The 15,069-nt window shown below is 38.7% G+C and overlaps 1 non-coding gene across 1 annotated transcript; it reads left to right on the forward strand.

The window, feature by feature from the left end:
* Window positions 1-790: 790 nt before the first annotated feature.
* Window positions 791-897, forward strand: LOC130021908 (U6 spliceosomal RNA). Its single transcript, XR_008792238.1, has one exon. It is a non-coding gene; the product is annotated as a U6 spliceosomal RNA (small nuclear RNA).
* The last annotated feature ends 14,172 nt before the right edge of the window (window positions 898-15,069 follow it).

Consider the following 15,069-nt stretch of genomic DNA (forward strand, 5'->3'; position numbering starts at 1 on the left):
TGCATCACACATTCCATCACCACACTTTCCACTAAAGTGTCTACTTCGCTCCACCATTGTCCCAGTCTCCCCCAACTCCCATTGTGCAAGCTTTCTCCTGAGGACTAGTTTGAAGCTTCTTTTGCTTTGGGCTTTTGTTAGTCTCTTATGCTATTCTCTTATACATAAGGTAGTCCAGTAGAAAGGAAAAGAGAAAGACTAGTTAGTGACAGAGAGTTAGAAATACCTTGTAATGGGGTGTCTCTCATCTTTTCATTCATCTTAGTCTATAAACATATTATCATTGTTTTTTTAACCTCCCAAGGGAAAAATGGGGGGTGGACATTTAAACAAGAAGATAACCAGTGATCCAGTGAAGTTGGTACAGAATAGTGCAATTATCACAATAATTCTTATAACAGTGCAGAGGCCCCTATTAGTGCAAGCAGAACATGCAGGATCCTATTCCAGGGCACTTGCTCTTGGCTGACTCATATATATTCATGGTCTACAGAGGAAGGCTGTTCCCAAGAATATGATATCACGCCAAGATCAGATTGGATTGTCAGTGAGAAACTCTGAATCACAACAGATAGAAACCACATCTTTTAACTCTAACCCCATAAAAACTGAGAGTAAGTGAAAGAAAGGGCAGAAACATACAATAGGGTGTCTTTGGATATTGATATTAAAGGTTTATGGAAAACTCTTCCCAAAAACAATAGGTCAAGCCTGATAGATTCACTAGTAAATTATTTTTAAACTTTTAAAAAGGACCTCGCACTGTCATATAAGTACCGCGCACTAACCTGTGCTCGCTTCGGCAGCACATATACTAAAATTGGAACGATACAGAGAAGATTAGCATGGCCCCTGCGCAAGGATGACACGCAAATTTGTGAAGCGTTCCATATTTTTCTGAGTTCGATTCCTCCGCCCCTCTCGGAGAGCCTGACAAGCTACCGAGAGTATCTCGCCCGCACATCAGAGCCTGGCAAGCTCCCCGTGACGTATTCGATATGCCAAACACAGTAACAATAAAGTCTCCAATGGAGACGTTACTGGGCCCGCTTGAGCAAATCGAAGATCAATGGGAGGACCTTTACTTTACTTACTTTACTAAAAAGGACCTACTACCAATTCTTTTTACTCTCTTACTGGAGATTGAAGAAATAGAAACACTCCCAATCAGTTTCTATGAAGCAAATTTCACTGTGATACTAATAGCAGACTGAGCTGACACAAAAAAGACAATTATAGGCCAATATTCTTGATGAGCATAGATGCAAAGATCCTCAACAAAAATGCTAGCAAATGGAATCTTACAATTCATCAAAAAGATCATATACCATAATCAAGTAGTATTCATCCCAAGGATACAAGGATGGTGTAATATATGCATGCCAATCATTAGTACATCATATCAATAAATGAAAAAAGAAAAATCCATATGATTATATCAGTAGATATATTTGACAAGATCCAGAACCCAGTTATGATAAAATTATTAACAAAATGGGATTTGAAGTAATTTTTCAAAACCCTTTTCCTCAAGCCCAAAGCAAGCATTATACCCAATGGGAAAAAAAACTAAAAGTCTTTCTTCTAGATCAGGCACAAGTCAAGGTTGCCCTCTCTCACTTCTTCTACTCAATATACTATTGGAAGTAATTTTAATTGCAATTAGGCAAGAAAAAGATATCAAGTGTATCCAGATAGGAAAAGAAGAAATCAAGCTCTTACTTATTATTTGTGGATGACATATTATTATATTTGTAAAATCCTAAAGAGGCTGCAAAAATGCTCCTAGAAACAATAGATTTGTAAAGAGGCAGTGCTACAAAATTAATATGCAAAAATCCATGGCTTTCCTATATACAAAAAATAAAAGTGAAAAGATATTACAAAAAATAATAAATCCCATTCACAATTGTGCCTCACAAAATCTAGTATCTCAAAATTATATTAACTAATGATGTAAAAGACCTATACAAAGAAAAGTACAAAACACTACTTCAAGAAATAAAAGAGATCACAAGGAAATGGAGACACATTCTCTGCTGGGTGTGTTAATATTATTAAAATTGCAATACTCCCCACAGCATTATAATGGTTCAATTCAGTCTCTGTAAGGATACCCATGTTACTATTCAAAAAGTAGAAAAAATAGATAAAATACTTTTGAAGTTCATAAGGAACAATATCCTCCACCCCCAGCTAAAGCCATCCTTGGGGGAAAGATGGGAGGCATCACTTTCTCCAATTTCAAACTGTATTGCAAAGCGGTAGTAATTAAAATAGAATGGTATTAGAATAAAGACAGACCTTCCAAACAATGGAAAAGAGTTTAATATCTTGAGACATATCCTCAGGTAAAAGATAAGTTAATCTTTGATAAAGGAGAAAAAACATGAAGTAGAGCAAGGAAAGTCTCTTCAACAAGTGGTGTTGTGGAAACTGTTCATCTACATAAATAAATAAATCACGTCACTTGTATCACTTGTCATCCCATTGCTCATCGATTTGCTTGAGCAGGCGCCAGTAATGTCTCCATTAGTCCCTGTCCCAGGCTGGTTTAAATAAATAAGTAAGTAAATAAACTAACTCAGGCATCTTTCTAACACCATACACAAAAGTCAAATAATGGATTAAAGACCTTGGTGTTACATCTGAATCAAAAAGTACATAGAGAAAACTTAGGCAGAACTATCTAAGACATTGAAGTTAAAGGCATCTTCAAGGATGGAACACCAGTGACCAAGCAAGCAGAAACAAAGATAAACAAATGGGGCTCAATTAAACTAAGAAGCATCTGCACGATCAAAACCACAATGAGATACCATCTCACACCTCAGAGACTGGCCCACATCCAAAAGAACAAAAGCAACTGATGCTGGCGCGGATGTGGCAAGAAAGGGACACTCCTTCACTGTTGGTGGGAATGCCGACTGGTTCAGCCCTTTTGGAAAACAGTATGGACGATTCTCAAAAAATTAGAAATTGGGTTCCCATTTGACCCAGAAATACCACTCCTGGGAATATATCCCAGAGAGCCAAAAAAGTATAGTCGAAGTGACATCTGCACTTGTTTGTTCATTGCAGCACTCTTTACAATAGCCAGAATCTGGAAAAAACCTGAGTGCCCAAGAACAGATGACTGGTTAAAGAAAGTTTGGTACATCTACACAATGCAGTACTATGTAGCGGTTAGAAAAGATGAAGTCATGAAATTTACATACAAGTGGTACTACATGGAAAGTATCATGCTAAGCAAAATGAGTCAGAAAGAGGGATAGACATAGAAAGATTGCATTTGTCTGGGGGATATAAAGTAACAAAATAGGATACCATGAATAGAATATCAAGAATAGCCGAGATCAGTACCAGGAGGATTACTCCATGACTTAGAAGCCAGCTGGGCATTCTAGGGGAAAGCGCAGCTCAGATAGAGAAGGGAGCACCAAATAAAGGGTGTTTGGAGGATCCTCCCAGGAGGGGAGATGCATGTTGAAAGTAGACTATAGACTGAACATGATTGCCACTCAATGCCTCTTTTGCAGACCACAACACCCAAAAGGATTGAGAGAACAAAAGGGAATGCCCTGCCACAGAGGCAGGGTGGGATGGGGTGGGGGAGGATGGGGGTGGGAGGGATACTGGGATCCATGGTGGTGGAAAATGGGCACTGGTGGAGGAATGGGTATTTGATCATTGTATAATCGAAACCCAAGCACAAAACTTTGTAAATCTACAACTGTACTTCATGGCGTTTCACTAATAAAAATTAAGAAAAAAAAGAAGCATCTGCACTTCAAAAGAAATAATGACCAGGATACAAAGACAGACCACGAAATGGGAAAAATTATTTACCTAATCCTGATCACCTTATATATCAAAGATATATAAGGCCCTGGTAGAACTTTACAAGAAAAAAACATCCAACCCCATTTAAAAATGGGGCAAAGAGATAAACATAAATTTACTCAGAGAAGAAATGCAAATGACCAAAAGGCACATGAAAAAATGTCCTTCATTACTGATGATCAGGGAGATGTAAATCAAAAAAACAGTAAGATATCATCTCGCTCCACAGAGACTCACACATATCAAAAAGAATAAGAACAACTTTTTCCAGCTTTTTTGGAAAACAATATGGATATTCTTAAAAAACTAGAAATTGAGCTTTCATACAACCCAGCAATACCACTCCTAGGAATATACCCAGGTCCATGTTAGGAAGCTCGCTACAAGGGCAGGTGAAGGGCAGTTAGGAAAGAAAAGGGACCACCATGAAAATGATAGTTGTAAATGATCACTCTGGACAAGAACTGCGTGAAATACAGGGCATCCTTTTGGTAAAGTATTTAAACTATTGTGCCTAAATGGAAAATGAGACAGACAGACAGACAGACAGACAGACAGACAGACAGAACAGAACAGAGGCAAAGAAGTAATATCTGCCCTAGAGGCAAGCTGTGGGGAAGCAGGAGGGAAATTTTGGACATTGGGGGTCATAAATGTATACTGTTTAAGGGACTGGTATTGGAACATTGTATAACTAACTGAAATTCAATCATGAATAACATAGCAACTATGTATCTCCTGTTGATTCAATAAAAAAGTGAAATAATATATTATAAAAATAAAAGTAAGAAAGTTCATGGTTTCTTTCAATATTCTTCTTTCTCACTACTTCAGTAGCCAACACCCTTGTTTTATTCATTAAATGTTAATTTTTTATTTAATGTAGACAAAAGCCACAACTGTTGATATGATTCTAAGGTAAAGGCCCTCCCGTTGTTCATCGATTTGCTCGAGCAGGCCCAGTAACGTCTCCATTGGAGATTTTGTTGTTACTGTGTTTGGCATATCGAATACATCACTGGTAGCTTGCCAGGTTTTTGCCGTGCAGGTGAGATACTCTCGGTAGCTTGCCGGGCTCTCCGAGAGGGGCGGAGGAATCGAACTCGGGTTGGCCATGTTGGCTGCATGCAAGGCAAACGCCCTACCGCTGTGCTATCGCTCCAGCCCAGTTCTAGATACGATTCTAGATTTGAAATTTATCAGACAATAAAGCTCCAATAAAAGTAAAGTAAAGGCCCTCCCGTTGATCTTCGATTTGCTCTAGCGGGCCCAGTAATGTCTCCATTGGAGACTTTGTTGTTACTGTGTTTGGCATATCGAATACTCTCGGTAGCTTGCCGGGCTCTCCGAGAGGGGCGGAGGAATCGAACTCGGGTCGGCCATGTTGGCTGCATGCAAGGCAAACGCCCTACCACTGTGCTATCACTCCAGCCCAAAGCTCCAATATTTTCATTTCATTTCATCATCCTGTTAATCGTCGATTGCCTCGAGCAGGCCCCAGTAACGTCTCTTTCATCCTAGCCCTGAGATTATATTCACGGCTCTTTAGGAGAATGAGACCCATCATTGTTACTGGTATTTGGCATATTTGGTAGGCCACGGGGAGTTTGCCAGACTCTGCCCTGTGGGCAGGCTACATTCGATAGCCTGCAAGTTTGTCCAAAGTAGGAATGAGACAATAAGATGTCATAAAGAAAAGTTCTGATAAGATGTCACGCAGCCGCGAATGCGGCCGCGTGGTTCCGGGATCTGGATTTTATAGTCTCTGAGTCTTGGCCGCTGATGGGATTACACGGCGCCAGAGGGCCAGGTGGTGGGTGTGACCCCCGCCTACTGGAATTTGGAGGATCTGGGTGGAAGATGCTCGACTCCAATCCGAGTAGGCTTGGAGGTCTCGGCCCCGGAACCCGCGTGGCTTTGTCCCTCTGCCAGTACCTTCATGTGTGCGGAGAGTGGTCTCAGCATGGTGGTGGGTGGTCCTGGAGGTCTTCGGCTGCCAGAGCCCTGGTCGGGGTGGGGAGGAAAGCTCGACCCGCTCCCCTCCAAGGGGTCCCGGCGAGGGACACCCAGGCGCGGGGGCAAAGACTGCACTGCTCTCGTCCGGGATCTGGATTTTATAGTCTCTGAGTCTTGGCCGCTGATGGGATTACACGGCGCCAGGGGGCCAGGTGGTGGGTGTGACCCCCGCCTACTGGAATTTGGAGGATCTGGGTGGAAGATGCTCGACTCCAATCCGAGTAGGCTTGGAGGTCTCGGCCCCGGAACCCGCGTGGCTTTGTCCCTCTGCCAGTACCTTCATGTGTGCGGAGAGTGGTCTCAGCATGGTGGTGGGTGGTCCTGGAGGTCTTCGGCTGCCGGAGCACTGGTCGGGGTGGGGAGGAAAGCTCGACCCGCTCCCCTCCAAGGGGTCCCGGCGAGGGACACCCAGGCGCGGGGGCAAAGACTGCACTGCTCTCGTCCGGGATCTGGATTTTATAGTCTCTGAGTCTTGGCCGCTGATGGGATTACACGGCGCCAGGGGGCCAGGTGGTGGGTGTGACCTGTTGGCTGCATGCAAGGCAAACGCCCTACCACTGTGCTATCACTCCAGCCCAAAGCTCCAATATTAATATCAAAAAATATAAAATTAGTTTTTTATGTGAAAATTACTTTATTTGATCAGGGGTTATTAAGTCCTTGTCTAAGAATTTATTAAGATGTTTGCTGCTAGTTGAGCCATCTCTGTTATTGTTTTTTGTTTGTTATTGGTTTCTGTGTTACTTTCCTATATAATTTGATGGGCTCCTACTGGATTGTCAGTAGGGAGGAATTAACAGGTGTGAAGAGTCTTCAGAGAGGCTGGAGTGATAGCACAGGGGCATTTGCCTTGCACACGTTGGACCCTGTTCCATTCCCAGCATCCCATATGTCCCCTGAGCACTGCCAGAGTATTTCTTTAGTGCATGAGCCAGGAGTAACCCCTGTGCATCACCCAGTGTGACCCAAAATGAAAAAAAATAATAATAAGGGCTTCAGGAACTAGGGTCCGGGCTGATGAGTTAATGAGGCAGTGACTGCGGCAAGTGGGCGTGGCTTCCAGGGTTTTACAGGGTTAGCGGGAGACTGCCCACCTGAACTCCACGAGACACCAGAGTTCTCAGCCTGGGTACCATGGTACCTGTAATTATTTGCAGTTTGGTGTATCTACAGAGAGTATTTGTGAAGTGGTAAGATGAGCCCTCAGCGTGGCTGCAGCAGTGGGGTGTGGGTGCTGCTGCTGGAACTTTAGCAGGATGGGAGCTTGGCCTGCCTGCTTCCTGAAATTTCCCTGGAACTTTTAGTCACAGGGCCAGTGTTTCCATGAATTTTAGTTGCTTGACATGCATCTCCTGGGAGATTCAGTCAGGAATCAGTCGAACACAGGGCTAGTGGGAAAACATAAAAGATATTTTCTCAGCAACCTGACTGCAAAGGCAATGAAGGTTGTACACTTGGACACTTATTCTAGTCTTTTAAACTTGAAGGCTCTAATGCAGAAGATCTTGAAAATAAAGAATATTTTTATAACTCGATGATTAATTTTCCTAGCTTTTCTCAAATAGGAATAATTATATATGTTAAGGATTAAAATAAAATGATTTAAAAAGGGACTGCAGACCAGAGGAACAGAATAGGCATAAAGCAATTGCTTTACATTCTGCTGACCCCAGTTAAATCCATGGTACCATAAATATTCCCCCAAGCACTTGTAGGTCCTCAAAAACCAATAAATAAAAAAATAAATAAAATAAAAGTCTACAAAATTGTTTGGCATACTTTAAATGCTATTCAAATAAAAGGACTTCTACCTCTTTTCCTTGATTTCGATGGGATAAAGTGAAAACAATTTTGTATTTAAAATGTACTACCATTGAATCTTGGCTTGGCATTTAACTAAATATGTGACTTTGAGTCATTTCATTTGCCTGGTCCCCCTTTTTCCTCGTATTTTTTTAAAAAGAGGCAATAATATCAATTTCCCTTATGTAAGTTTATTGTTACTGAGAGGTCTCAATGACTGGTGTATTGTAGCACTAGATAAATGTTTAACAGATCCAAATGCTTTTATTTTGAAAAAAGTCATGCCATTTCTTTTATGTGTGGATCTTACATCACAGCTCTGTTCTGTAGAAAATATATTACTAATTGTCTCACCTGAAAAATGGTGCTATATAAATGCAAATTTACTTACCACAATCACTACTCATCTGTATATGCTTTCTTGCATCTTTTTTTTCTTCAAAACTATTACATCTACTTCTTTGTTCTACACAATTGCCCTAGAACTTAATGACTATAATTATTTATTTCTGAACTTTTGTTTGCTAGAAAAAGCTCATTTAATCAAAGGTGATTTGATGAGAGTTCACAGTCAAATTAAAATGTTAATATCATATTCAGTTCTTAAAATCTAAGAGAATATTTACTGCTTTTTTTCTCTTAAAGTGACATTTTGATTTTACATTTTCTTTTATATATGATGTTTCCCTATTTTTCTGTACCTTATTGACAACAGAACATTTTGGAAATTTCACGAAAGGGAACACAGAAACTAAAGAAGGACCACCCTGCGATCTTGCTTTTATTTGTTTGATGACTCTTTTTGAAGTCTTAAAATATGTGAAATCCATATCTTGCCAAATCTCTATGTTTTGTCACTTTCAATAAGAAATTGGATCTTACATCTGTTTCTGTTTTGAGAATACATCACTAAAAAAACCAGACGTGAATATCAGAAAATGAAGGACTCAGAAATCTGTGTAGAAAACCTGAAATCTGCATTGAATCTATGGCTCTAAGCCTGGTTGGGGAGTGCAGCAGATTCACAGCCAAGATAGACTAAAGGTTTTATTCTTCCCAGCTACCAACTCTCGCTTCCCTGTTAGTTGATGGTGAGAGTACTGAGATTATCCACCTGAGAAACCCACTGACTTATCCAAAAAAGATAGGAGTCGTTTAAGTTGTAATCATCTAGTGACACTAAAATAGTGTGATCTTAATTTTATTTTAATAAAAATTAGTCACTGTTTATAGGAAGTTTGATATACCATTAGGGAGAAGAAAGAATTCTTATCCCAAACCAATTAGAGAAACTGAATTGATAAGACAACAGTGAATTTAGTGTAAGATGTTGTTTCTAGGGCACAGTAACAGGGATCATAGTAAACCTCATCAGGAGCAATAAAATAACATATCATAAACTAGCAATAATAAGAATGGACATATAAAGTCAGAAAGCTAATAATATCTCAGGAAGTAAATCTACTTTCTTGATGAGATTTTGTTTTACAATATTACTGTTGCAATGATGTCCAGTGGAACGTCATCGTTAAACATAGTCATCATTAAAAGGGTCACTATTCTTTATTTGTTCATTCTAACAGGAGGTAGAGAAGTAGGGAGCTATGAGAACTATCTATGTTTTTTAAAATCCAAGAATTTTTTGAAGCTTGCTTCCTTCAGAGGTAAGTGGAAGATGTAGGAGTGAAATGTGCTTTTAGTTATTACTGCCCAAATGGTAATAGTAGTGAACTTATTCTCATCCTCCTTAGAGGTGTTTCATTATATACTACAGTATTAAATACTATATACTATTGTGTTTGATTCTCTTTTGATGCAGAATGTAGAATATTCTCCATCCAATCTCTTTCTATTGGAAAAATGGAAACTAAGATTGTTCAACTTTCTATATTTTAACTGTTCTTCTCTTTGAAAAGATATGGACATCTACATACTGCTTGATTTCATTGTTGAATTGTTTTAAGCCTCAAAGCATCTTAAGTAAGCAGTCAAAAGCACAGAGATTCACCTTATCAACCCCAAATGCCCATAAAATATTTTCATATCAGGATTCTGTGGTGTGTCCACCTATTCTGAAGATGCAATTGCTGCCTGAATGGAAGGCTTACCTGGTGGGTCTTATTATTCATTGAGAATTGCTGTGAATGGACAGATACACAAACCCTGTCTGACACTCTAAAGAGATTTTCAAGGAAGTTCTATTTTTTTTAGTTGTAATCTATCTTATTCTAAAATGAATTTTAAATGGTATAAAAATTATCAGGTAGACATAACAGGGTGATTAGACTGGTTTTTAAGATGAATTTTATAAAATAATAAGGAAATAAATAATTGTATCTAAGATTACTCTTTCAGGGCTGGAGAGATAGCATAGCTAGCAGGGAATTCGATCCCACGCACTCCATATGATCCCCTGAGTCCTGCCAGGTTGATCATGGAACACAGAGCTGGGAGTAAGTCCTAAGCACCACTGGGAGTGGCCCTAAAAATATATAAACAAAGATTATTCTTTTAAGATTTCAGAAAATTAATTACATGCAAAATTTATATGAGTTATTCAGTAATCAAGATAATAGAAAAAGAAGATAGAGTTCTCATTTCCAGATAAAGAATTGATCAAAGAAAATATTTACTCCAGATACTGAATATAGAGAATATCCCAGATACTGAATATAGAGAATACTCTTAAATTAGGTACTTAAAAGATACCACATGAAATAATAGAAAATTACTTTTATTATATTTTCACACAGTTTCTTCAGATGAATGTTTTTATTTCCTCTTTTGTGGAAACTGAAAGAACATTACCAAACTTTCATTTAGTAAACTTTAAGAGTAAAAGATTAATTTAATTCTGTCTGTGAATACCTCCAGATTTGTATATCACAACTTGCTTTGGAGATTCACAAGGACTAAACTAGTTTTAAATGGTAGATTGAGAAATATATAGGAAATTTTTTAACAAATAGAAATATAATATTGTATATCCCAGTTATTTTAAATTAATAATATTATTATAGAAATATGCAATGTGGTTAATTAGAAGAGAAGATACCCTTTTACGATTTACTGATCATACCCTTATCACTAGATATATCTTTTCATATATTTTTATAAGCATTACTCCTTACTCAATCAACTATCTCCATTTATCTTTTTTATTTAAACCTAGTATTCAAAATCTTCAGTCACCCGACTGTTCCTGTAATAACTGCTTTCATAACTGCCTTGTTAATACCAGTATCCAGTTCAAAAAGGTTCAGTATGGATAGGTACAAGGTCTTTTATGCCCTTTTAATTCAGCACAATCTATTTTAATGACTTCAGGTTGTTCAAGAATGAGGAAAGTATTTCTGTGGAATGCCTAACCTTCCTGATTAGTTTGGGTATTCAGATAATCTAGTCAGGAGGGAAAGATGGAAAATCAAGGAATCCCTTTCCCTTTGGTACAGATGTAGACTACAGAAAAATTCTGTGTTTCAACTTATGCTCACAGAGTCTCCAGTTGGTGGAGCTGCAAGAGATTCTACATTCCAGACAGATTTTTCACTGGCTCGCAAGGGAGGATCCCTCTCAAGAGATTATGATTAGGCAATTGCAACCAGAGGAAAGAGGAATGGAATCCATTCAGGGAGTAAGACAGTAGCAGGAACTAGATGGAGATCTGAATACTGCAGTATATATAGGTCTCACAGGATTTCTTACACTTTTCCCACTCACAATTCCTTATACCTGAGAAAATTTTTTTAATGTAATACCGGGTATATAGATATCTAATAGAGTTTAATGACAAGAGATTATATGGCATACCTAACAAATAATCAAGACACAAGCAAGAGAGACCCCTGTGTGAGGGGCTCTTCTCTGGCCTTCTCTAATCATGGCCCTCACAGTGGGGTGAAGTTTCCTTAAGACATTCCTTGGAGATGTGCCATATTGATCCCAACTGCTTTGCAGACCAGACTATGGATCCATGGGGTATTGATAAAACAATGGAGAGTCCCCTATGCCTGTAGGGTTTCTGTTGAGCAAATGATGGAGAGTCCCCTGTGCCTGTAGGCTGGACATGGGACAACTGAAGGGATTATGGATGGAGTTTGGATCAGAGCTGTAGGGTATTGACCTGTAAATTGATAAATAGCTTGAGATTTTGAGGGATCTGGTAGTAGAAAGTGAGACAGGTTGCAAGCCAGAGCCTAAAGCATCCCCTTCTCCCAACACCTCCTCCCTCACACACACACTCGATTCCCAGTTTGGGACTAGAGAAGTCTACTAATCCTCAATCTAATATGACCCTTCAGTTTGTTATTTCAGTGCCTTTGTTCAGCAAGGAGTCTAGGATACTTTATTTAATAGCAATCTCTTGATTTTTAACTATTTAGATTAATGGTAGGACCTTCAGTTTCATTCTTGCACCAGTCCTTTAAGCACTAATAGTGAGCCTACAGTTACCACTCCTTGAGGAGGGAAATACTCCTTATAGAAAAGCTGTATATTTTCCTACCATTTTTATAGCACAAAGTTCTTAGAGTCAACTAGTCTACCTCTAAAGTCTACTGTTTCTGAGTAAAAGGATCATAAGCCACAAAAGTCAACTGAATTCAGGAAAATCCTTCAAAGTTTCTGTGTTTCTTTCTGACACCAGAACTTTGGGATCAATAGTGATTCAAACTTTAGTCTGACAAAGAGTCCATGGTTTATCCAGGTTCTCTCAGCTTTTTTAGTTGCTTGACTTTAAACATTTCTACTACTCTACTCTTGCTCATGTATACTAATGTATCAGGAAAAATATAAACAAAAAGTGGCTATTAATTTCACTGAGCATATGTCTCTTGTAGTGGATAAATATAATATTAAAAATGTTATTTTGTATTATTGTCACCATCACAGATATATTTGAGTATTTTCACTCACTCTTCAGTAAAACTATAGCAAAAAATTGATTAAAGATAGATTTTAACAAACAATTAGTAGTAATACATATCAAATGAATGATAAGGAAATCTGAAATTAGATTAATGTTTTTGCCAAGGAGATGGGGAAAATGAAAAATTCTTATCTTGTCAACTATCCTGTAGAGAATGAAAATATTCTTCCTCTGATAATCACAGTAAGGTTTTCACTTTACCTATACAAACTACACATCTCAACTATATCAGAAACACTTCTTATAATATTTTCATAAGGAAGAAAGATCATGTGACAGCAAAATTAAATCCTTAGTTTGAACTGTATTTGTACATTATCAAAGGGCAGAATAAAATGACTCAGGAAATGGAGAGAATTTCCTTTGAAGTGTTTAGAGAATAAGAGAAGTCCCAATGCACAAATGGAAATGCCATTTGCTTTGTATTTTGTATCTCTCTACCTATTTTCTCTCTCCTAAGACAAATGATTGCAATTGGTTCCTCAGACTGATATTTCACTGGAAGGTTATAAGTGAAAACATCCGAACCTTGGGAACTTGATCTTCATTACCAATTCTATGTTTCTAAAAGGCCATTTAAAGACACCATTGTTTGTTCCCAGTGACTAGTTAATTGCATTCTGATTTGGTAATTGCAAACAGATTCTAGCGTATCAGCTTTTCTACAAGAATAATAATCTTTAATATGATGGAACCAGGGTTATGATTATAAATTCCCAAAAAGTTTCATATTAGATACTCAGGTAATTTTCTGCTGTTCTATTGTCAATGTTATATCTGGAGTATTTTTCTTTAACTTATAACAATGATTTTTATTGATTCAATATTGATTTGTCCTATTGAAACATTTCTCAAAGATGACGGCAGTAAAGGTCACAGAAATGCTCATACTATCTCACTTTATACCGTGGATTATTTATATTTTTGTTCATTCCTGACAAGAGAAAGAATAATCATAGAAATGGAGGGGTCTTCTTCTGCGTTGGAAATATAGAGGAATTATAATTTGCCTTGAAGAACTCCCCTTTTAGGCGAGTATGCTTAACTTGAATGTAGTTGACCTGAATTTGGTTGTTGGCACCCAAGATGGCCCCCAGAGCTCCTTTAGGAGTGATCCCTGAATCCAAATCCAGAAGCCTAGAACACAGTTGAATGTGGTTCCAAAGCTAAGAGAAGAAATTTTCGGTTAAGATGCCAGTCCACATGTCATCATATTTGTACCACCTCTAAAGTAGGAATACAGATTATTAGTCAAATTATTAGGATTCTGAGCAAGGTGAAACCAGTAATAAGAGTGAAGAATCTCTAAATAGCAATGAAAACAGTGAACTTTTGATATTATCATAAATTGGTAATGTGTAGAGCAAAGTAGACTGGAGCAAAGAGTGCTTCTACCTCTCTGCTTGACCGACCTTAGCCATCATGCTGGGTAAGCGGTAAAGTATGCTGTGAACATTCACCTGGCAGGGGTGTTCATGCCCTGCCAGCTGTAGGAGGCAGCTGTCAAGCTGTTTCGCCCAGCATGGAAGATCCCTCAGGAAGCCATAGGCTCAGGCTAGAGGAGTAATTGCTCTTTGCAGGAAATGGGCGTCAGTCCTAACCTTGGCAAAGGTGTTCTGGGCCTGTAACCTTTCTCTCATATAAACGAATTTCAGAAGAAGAAAGTGAAATATTGAGGCTAGATCATTTTTATGGTGTTTTTGTTGTTGTTGAATCACTGTGAGATACATAGTTACAAAGTTGTTCCTAAAATTGGGTTTCAGTCACATAATGTTTCAACACCCATCCCTTCACCAGCATATATTTCCTACCACCAATGTCCCCTGTTTTCCTCTGCTTCTGCTCCCTCTTCCTCAGCCTGGCTCTGTTCATTGGCAGTATCTCTCTCTCTCTCTCTCTCTCTCTCTCTCTCTCTCTCTCTCTCTCTCTCTCCTTTTGAGCATTATAGTTTGCAATACAGGTACTGAAAGGTTATTATATTTGTTCTTTTTCTCATTTGCAGGATGCAGTTCTTATCCAACATGCAAAGAACAGCCTGCAAAATGGAAAAGATTATTTCTACAATACTCATGTGATAAGGGTCAGTATCAAAGATATATTAGATATATTATATCTATATGGTAGAAATTTATAAGAAAAAATACAACCCCATAATAAATGGGGAGAAGAAATGAACAGAAACTTCCTCAAAGAAGAAATACAAACGACCAAAAAGCACTGTAGCGCTGTAGCACTGTTCTCCCGTTGGTCATTGATTTGCTCAAGCAGGCACCAGTAATGCTCCATTGTGAGACTTGTTCCTGTTTTTGGCATATAGAATTCGCCATGGGTACCTTGTTGGGCTCTCCAAGAGGGATGGAGGAAACAAACCCAGGTCGGCCACGTGCATGGCAAATGCCATACCCGCTGTGCTATAGCTCCAGCGCACACCACTAATCATTGCTCTACATCGCTCTACATCACTAATCATCAGGGAGATG

Source organism: Sorex fumeus, unplaced genomic scaffold (genome assembly GCF_029834395.1).
Source record: "Sorex fumeus unplaced genomic scaffold, SorFum_2.1 ptg000018l, whole genome shotgun sequence".
Lineage (NCBI taxonomy): Eukaryota > Metazoa > Chordata > Mammalia > Eulipotyphla > Soricidae > Sorex > Sorex fumeus.